This window comes from Lampetra planeri, chromosome 30 (genome assembly GCF_965212315.1).
Source record: "Lampetra planeri chromosome 30, kcLamPlan1.2.h2, whole genome shotgun sequence".
NCBI lineage: Eukaryota > Metazoa > Chordata > Hyperoartia > Petromyzontiformes > Petromyzontidae > Lampetra > Lampetra planeri.
Window position 1 is genome coordinate 6,269,326 of NC_136136.1, and position 7,348 is coordinate 6,276,673.

The following is a 7,348-nucleotide window of genomic DNA, read 5'->3' on the forward strand; positions in this document are numbered from 1 at the left end:
CCGCACCAGGGTCGCAAACGGGTACCCGTACCCGGCCGGGTACGGGTAGCCGGGTATCGGGTAGGGTACGGGTATCGGGTACCCGGTTGCGACCTCTGCTGCTGAGGTCGGGTGATGCACGGCCAGCTGAGGAATTCCGAGTGGGAATATCGTCCTATCCTCTGAAATGATGACGGTTACCAACCATTGTTTATACGTAAGGGGCCGTCCATAAATGACGTCACGCACCTAGGGGGGGGGGGGAGGTTCAAACATTTGTGACGAGGGGGGGGGGGGTTGAGAAATGTGACGTCACATCAAAATGCGCAACTTTAAATAAATATAGACACAACACGTTTTACTTAATAAAAAATACTTTTTGATAAATGTTTTCTCTTACAACATCAGACTGCAGCGGTACATTAAATACGGACTACAATGACAATAGTTTAAAGCGATTTGAAGCATGTTTTATATTTGAGGTGGCGTCTGACTTTTTGTGACGGCATGTGACGAGGGGGGGGGGGCAAAAATCTTCCAAAATCGTGTGACGTCATTTATGGACGGCCCCTAAGCAATGCACAGGAAGAGTTTACAGCCCTTATTTATATTCTTGGTTCTTTCGGTAAAGTCACGTAGAAGGGAAATAATAAAATAATAAGAATAAAACAATAAAATTCTCACGACGTTTCGATTGCTGTGGGTTTCACACCTGATGATGATTGCTTGTGTTGCAGTCGAAACGTCGTGATAATTTTATTGTTTTATTCTTATTATTTCATCATTTCCCTTCTACGTGACTTTACCGAAATAACCAATATCACGAATCCCTGCAGTCACGAAAGCTTTAAATCGAAAGCCCTTTCTTTGTCAGCGCACTGGTGCACGAAGGCCCCTGAGCTTCACCAAGCGGGTCGGTGAAGGCAGGGAGACGAAATGTTGGCGCCTCGTGCAGCCCAACAAACGCGCGTTTGCTTCACTGTGCTTGGCTGGCAACGTTGATTTGCGGCCACCTCGACCACCGGTTATAACGGACGGTGCTCACCTCTCCGAGCACTATCCAGGCTCAGGCCGACTTAGCTTGTGAGATACGATGACATAGTGGGTAGTTCCGGATTATATCCTAGGAGCAGAAGTAGCTACATATGTGGCTACGGGCCCCGCACTTTCAAGGGCCCCGCGCTAAATGCCTTCAAGCTATCAATTCCCGTTCAGTGATTCTGCACTTGCTCTATTACTATAGTACTATACTGCCTTCAGCTTTTATGAACGACCGGGTATTATCTGGCCGTATAGCAAATGAAAAATACTATGCAAGTAAAACATTTGTGTTTTAATATTTACTTTTTTTTTATTTATTCAGGGCCCCTTCATAACATTAGCTACAGGCCCCGCACTAGCTTAACCCCGCACTGCATAAGGTGCAACTCTGGGTGATTTGACCGCAGGTGGATGCAAAGACCCAGCCGAGAACGACGTGATTGATTTCAGCTATGCTCTCCGTTTCATTGTGTTACATTCATCTCGGCGCAGAAGTAAATCTGTTAACGACCATTGTAGCTGAACGCACAGGAGCGCTCGTGACTTGTCACTAATCCGGATTACGCTCTGCAAGGATTTGCAGCGCCAGCCCATCTGGGTGCGTGCGTGCGTGCGCCTGGACTGCAGGCGGGACCTCGCCTCCCCCCCTCCCCCCCATCGTTCCTCGGCTCTCCCCCATTGCCATCAGAACCCACGCCATCGGCTGTCTCCCCAATCTCCCACACGCTCTCTCAACACCCTCGCCGCTCCACTCCACGCTCTCATCCTACTCAGACTCCTCCTCCTCCTTCTGCGTTCGCGTCCCTACGTCGCCACCCCTCCCCAACCCCCCTTGTTCAGGCTGCCACTTCATCTTAAGATCACAAAATCCCAGCTTATCGTCGGCAGCAGTGGCGGCGGCGGCGGCGGCGTCAATAGCGCGTGCGCTGGGCATCCGCAGGGCCGCCCATCGATGGCAACGAAGGTTCCGCCTCGCCCGGGCTTCCCCGCCGATCGATCCTTCGACTCCAGTCAGGTGAACGCGAGCTGGCGCGGCGACGTTACTGGCGCGACCGCGGCGCCGTCCCTACCGGCGTGTGGGGGTCGCAGCCGTCGCGGCTACAAGGGCACGGTACTGCGGAATTTATTGGCAAAAAAAAAAAAACGATTAGTCGGAATTTTGCGTAGCTAAACCCACCCCCCACCCCCCCCAGCATCGACTCGCGCGTTAATGATCGGTGCGTGAGGTTGTAATGATGATCGGGAACCCTCCGGCGTGCTGTCGGGTCGTGCCGCGTGTCGCTCGGCGATGATGTCCCCGACGTTTCGCTCCACGCACCGGGAGCTTCTTCAGGAAGTGAGGTGCAGAGGAAGCTCTCTAAGCGAGGAGGGAAAGGTCGGACGTGGGAGCGCCACCAAACAGCACGACCGCCAGAGATCTGATGAGGTGACCGCGTGGGTCTTGCTTGAGGTCAGAGCGATGAGCTGGCACCGCTGATGAGCCTGGGTTCGAGTCCAGGTTTCAGTCACCTGTAATTAAAACCGGGTTCTCAGGTGCAAGCTAATAGCATCAACCCGGTTAGCCACCCCCACCCCCAAAAAAATGGTTCTGCACTTTAATTTGTTACATTTGTTACAACTCTGAGAATTAAAACATCAGTTGTTGGCTGACGTGCGACAATCATTGCTCTGATGCGGCAGCTCGAGTGGGTGAAGCTCCGCCCTCTACCGTGTGCCACCACAAGTCTCTTGAAGGAGGGATCTCGGAGGTAGCTCTGTGACATCCACTTCCTAAATGACCATTCTCTAACGCGGGGGGGGGGGGGGGGTTGGATTGGCTCTGCGAGGGTTCCGATTGGCTGCGGAGTATCGTGATGGCATGGCGAGAACGACAGCTACGTTGAGATAAAGTTTGGATTTGGTGACAACGTTGAATTAATTAATAACGATTATATAGAATACCAGTGGGTACCGTATAACATCACTCTGTTATTGCTTAAATATAATTTATACGTGTAGATATCTACAGATACAAGCATTGCTAGACTGACTAAGTTGTGATGAACTAAAAAAAACTACGAATCTAAATTACCCATGAATTTCCACTTGTCACAGTCTTCAATTCAATTAAACATTATTTTACGTCGCGTCTTTTCAGAGCACTTTACAATGTTAGGATTCTCTGAAATAGTCGGGTACAACAATGGGTGGGGTCACGGAATATATATACAAAAACACCGACTTAAAATTATTAAAAACCACTGTACTTTACACATGGATTACAATAAGCAACTTAAACAAAAGGGGTTTACACAAAATAAATCTTGGAAACAAATTTCAACCGAAATCGTGGAACAGCATGCAGTAATACATAGGGAGAAAGACAAAGATCTCCCATACAGCCTTCCAGACTGTTGGGACAAGCGCTGTTAGCGACCACTGATTAAATCAGACATGGAACACCAGCCGGTGCTCTGTTGAGAACAACACCGGGCCGCCTTTGTCTCCCCAACGCCGATGTGTAACGCACCGCACGAGGCAAGGATGTAAGTCGGAGTCGTCGTAGGGAAGTCCCCAGCACGGCGGATCAGACATCCACCAGCGACGTAATCCGCGGGAATCGAACCCGAGGCGGGTCGTGCTCGTAGCGCGGTTTATTTCTCCGTTCTCCGTCAGTTCTGCTGCGTTTATCTCGGCGCCTTCTCGCCCGCCAGTGTTCCGTGATGGCGTCGCCACGAGGCCACTACCCGCTGCGCTGTCACAACGGCGGCTCGGCAGTGCCTCTGCACAACTCCGTGGTGTGCCTCAACGCCACGGCTCGCCCTCCGTCGCAGGCGGCTGCCTCCGCAGCCAACGCCGCGAACGCCGCCGACGCCGCCGCCGCTGACGCCGCCGCTTGCAACGCCGCCTGCTCCGCCACGGGCGCTAAGCAGCAGGGCCCCCTCTCGGGCGAATCGCTGTGCCTCTGGATCGCCATCGGCGCGACCGTGGGCAACATCATCGTGGTGGTGGTCGTCTACGTGTGCACCTTCTACGAGGTGTGACGCTGGGGACAGCTGCCCCCATCACCCCCTCCCCCACCCTACTACCCCACGGTAGGAACACGTGCGGACCGGCACACGGACGGACGGACAATGGTGCAGACAGACAGGTGGATGTGTGGACACACGGACAGACATGGATAGATGGACGAATGGACAGACAATCGGGTGAACAGATGGATGGATGAGCACACAGACGGACGGATGGACAATTGGGCAGACAGAGGGATGGACAGATACAATTATCGATGGACTCACCGATGGACTGGATGGACAGATTTATAGACAGACAGACGGACGAATGGGCAATTGGGCAGATACTTCGATGGACAGACAGAATGGTAGCTGGCCACACAGATGGACTGACACACGGATTCATGTACAGTATGTCTGTGTGGCAAGGCTGTAGCGATGGAGTCAACATTTCCAGGGGGTATGGGGGTCCCCCCCCCCAGAAAAAAAAATCTAAATTTGAAAACGAATTTCCTGCCTAGAATATAAAAAAAAGTACTAACACATAGGATAGAATTTTTATTTATTTTTTACAAGAAGGTCTAATAGTGTATTGTATTACATTGCTCTGTTTTTTTCTTTTTTACCTTTTCTTGTTTCATTGTATGTAATGGCAGAGATTATGGATTAATAAAGTATAACCATAACCACAATCATATAAACAGAAATCTATTTTATATCATAATAAACGTTTTTGGGTTAGATCGCGTTACTTACGAATGTGTCGTAACCCTCCACCACCTGACACGGCCAATCAGCAAAAAAAGTGTCACGTTGACAAAAGATTGGGCGTGTCGGGTGTTGGAGGGTTACGACACATTTATAAATAACGCGATCTAACCCAAAAACGTTTATTATGAATAATATTGGTCGCGAAAGCCTACGTGTTAAACTATTTTATAGCAATATATTGGGGGGGGGGGGATGTGTCCCCCCCAATATATATATTATAAATACGGCCTTGTTGTGTGGAATAGCAGACGACCAGATGCATGGATGGCTGAATGGATGAGACGAATGGATAGACATTTGGACGGACAGATGAACGGAGAGCCAGACGCACAGACGGATGAATGAATGAACGCATGGCCAGACGGACGGGCGGCCATGCGGTGCGCAAGCCGTCGCATCGTGTTGACATTGTAATCTTTCGGCAGTGAGAAAAGCAAGATGAAAATGACCAACTTGTTTCACACAGTGGAGCCGAGCGACCTCCCCGACAATGAGAAGCACCGGAATTTCGCAGCTCACAATGAGCCTCTGAACTGACCTCTGAACTACTTGAGAACCCTGACCTTCTTGGAAGATGCTGTTGTTGTGATCTTCTCCTTCCCCCTGCCATCGTTGCTGCTGCTGCTGCTACTGCTGGCGATAACAATTTCGTCGTCTGCCATTCCAAGCGTTCGTTTGGGTGGCAGCCGCTCGCTCCGATAGCGTTCGTTATCGAATCAAAATAGAGGTCGCGTGGCAATGCGGCGTCAGTGTGAAGAGCAGAGAAAATCACAGACCGTAGGCTCAACGTGACAGCTGTGGCGGCAACGCGAAGAGACATTCTGCTGCTGCTGCTCTGCTGCTCTGCTGCTTCTCCATGACGGGTGCACCATCAGATTTGACTTGAAGAAGAAGAAGGGGGGGTAGGGGGTGGAGGCGAGTGGCGCGGAAGCGAAGAGCTACGGCCGAACGCGCTGGGTCGACTCGGCAGACGGCGTCCGCTCGTCGTCAGGCAAAGCCATTTGCGAACGGGTCGAGGGAGACATTTATTTCGCCGAACCGATGAGGAAGCGCCGCCGCCACCGCAGTGGCAGCAGCAGCAGCAGCCGGCTGACATCGGCGTCGGCGACGAAGCACCGACACACCGACACACCGACGCCGGTAAACTTTTCCTCCTGAGAAATACAGGACGCCGCCGACGTTGGGCTGATAACCGCCGACGACAATGCAGCAGCAGCAGCAGCATCTGCAGCAACAGCAGCTGGATCTGCAGCAACAGCAGCAGGGACAACAGCGGTCACGGCACGCCGACCGAGCCACTGACATATTGACTGGTGCCGCGACGGAATGTGCCGTCGTGGATCAGCCGAGGGCACCGCAGCTGAGCACACGGGAGACGTGGAGTGGGGGGCGAGGTGGGGGGGCGCGGAGATTGCTCCGCGTCGCGCATCTGGCTCTCGTCATAATCGCGGAGATGCGGGGCTCTGTAACGATGTGCGCGCTGGGCTCGCAGCCACATTTGTGCTTGGGTTTGTCCGGCACATGAAGCTGACAATTATGAGGTGGCCGGGAGGCTCAGCAGAGGTCAGAGCGCTGAGCCGCCACGCACGGCTAAGATCCTGAGGTTCCAATCCGCATATCAGCCGCCCGTGATTAAACCGGTTCGCGAGTGTGGTTGTGAGTTGATGGTTTCAGTCCGGTCAGTTCATGAAAAAAAAACCGCATCTTAATATGTTCGGCGTTGCACTTGGTTAGGTTGAATTCCCATTCTGAGAATGAAAACGATGCTAGTTTTAACGTCGCTTAGATTAACTGTTCTCTCTGCAGCATGGTGCGCGAGAAAGTGCTGCCCTAGAGTGTGCGGATAAAGACGTCACTTGATGAGATTTTAGAAGCAGCTCTGTAGTGTCCCCTTCCACGGACTCTACAGACGCGGTGATCCGCTGCGCAAACCGGGATAGAATTCAGGAGAAATGTAACATCTGAACATCGAATTCCTGGCGCCACGTGTTAAATCGAAAAAGTAAAATCGACTGGACTCGACTCCATTTGGAAAGCCCCCCCCCCGCCCGCTACTGGCTGACTGGCCGCCATTGCTACTTCGTGATTCTCCTTGCGCCTGTAAGAAAGGTGACGGGCACCACAAGTACCCAGGTCACTACTTCACAGTCACGTGTGTTTGCATGCCAAACCGCTCGCGCGTGTGGTTAACGCGGACTTGATTCCTTGCAAAAGGAATCTACTTGGTGTTCGAACGTCTTAACACCTGTTTTATTGACATAATGGATTAAACCTATTCTTATTATAATAGGGGTTTTCTGGCAACAAAACAGGTGTTAAGATGTTAAAACACCAAACTGAAACCTTTTAACAAGGAATCACGTCTGCATTAACCACAATACTTGTGGTCAGAATGCAAACAAAAAATATACTCTGATAACACTGGTCAACACACTTTTTCTGGCATAAGGTATTCCAACGGTTTTAAGGTAATTTTGGGGTGCTGATTCAAAATCTGGCATCAGTTTTTGTCTATCACATCAGGTTTGTGAGATATCGAATATTGCATTTTCAATAAAAACTGC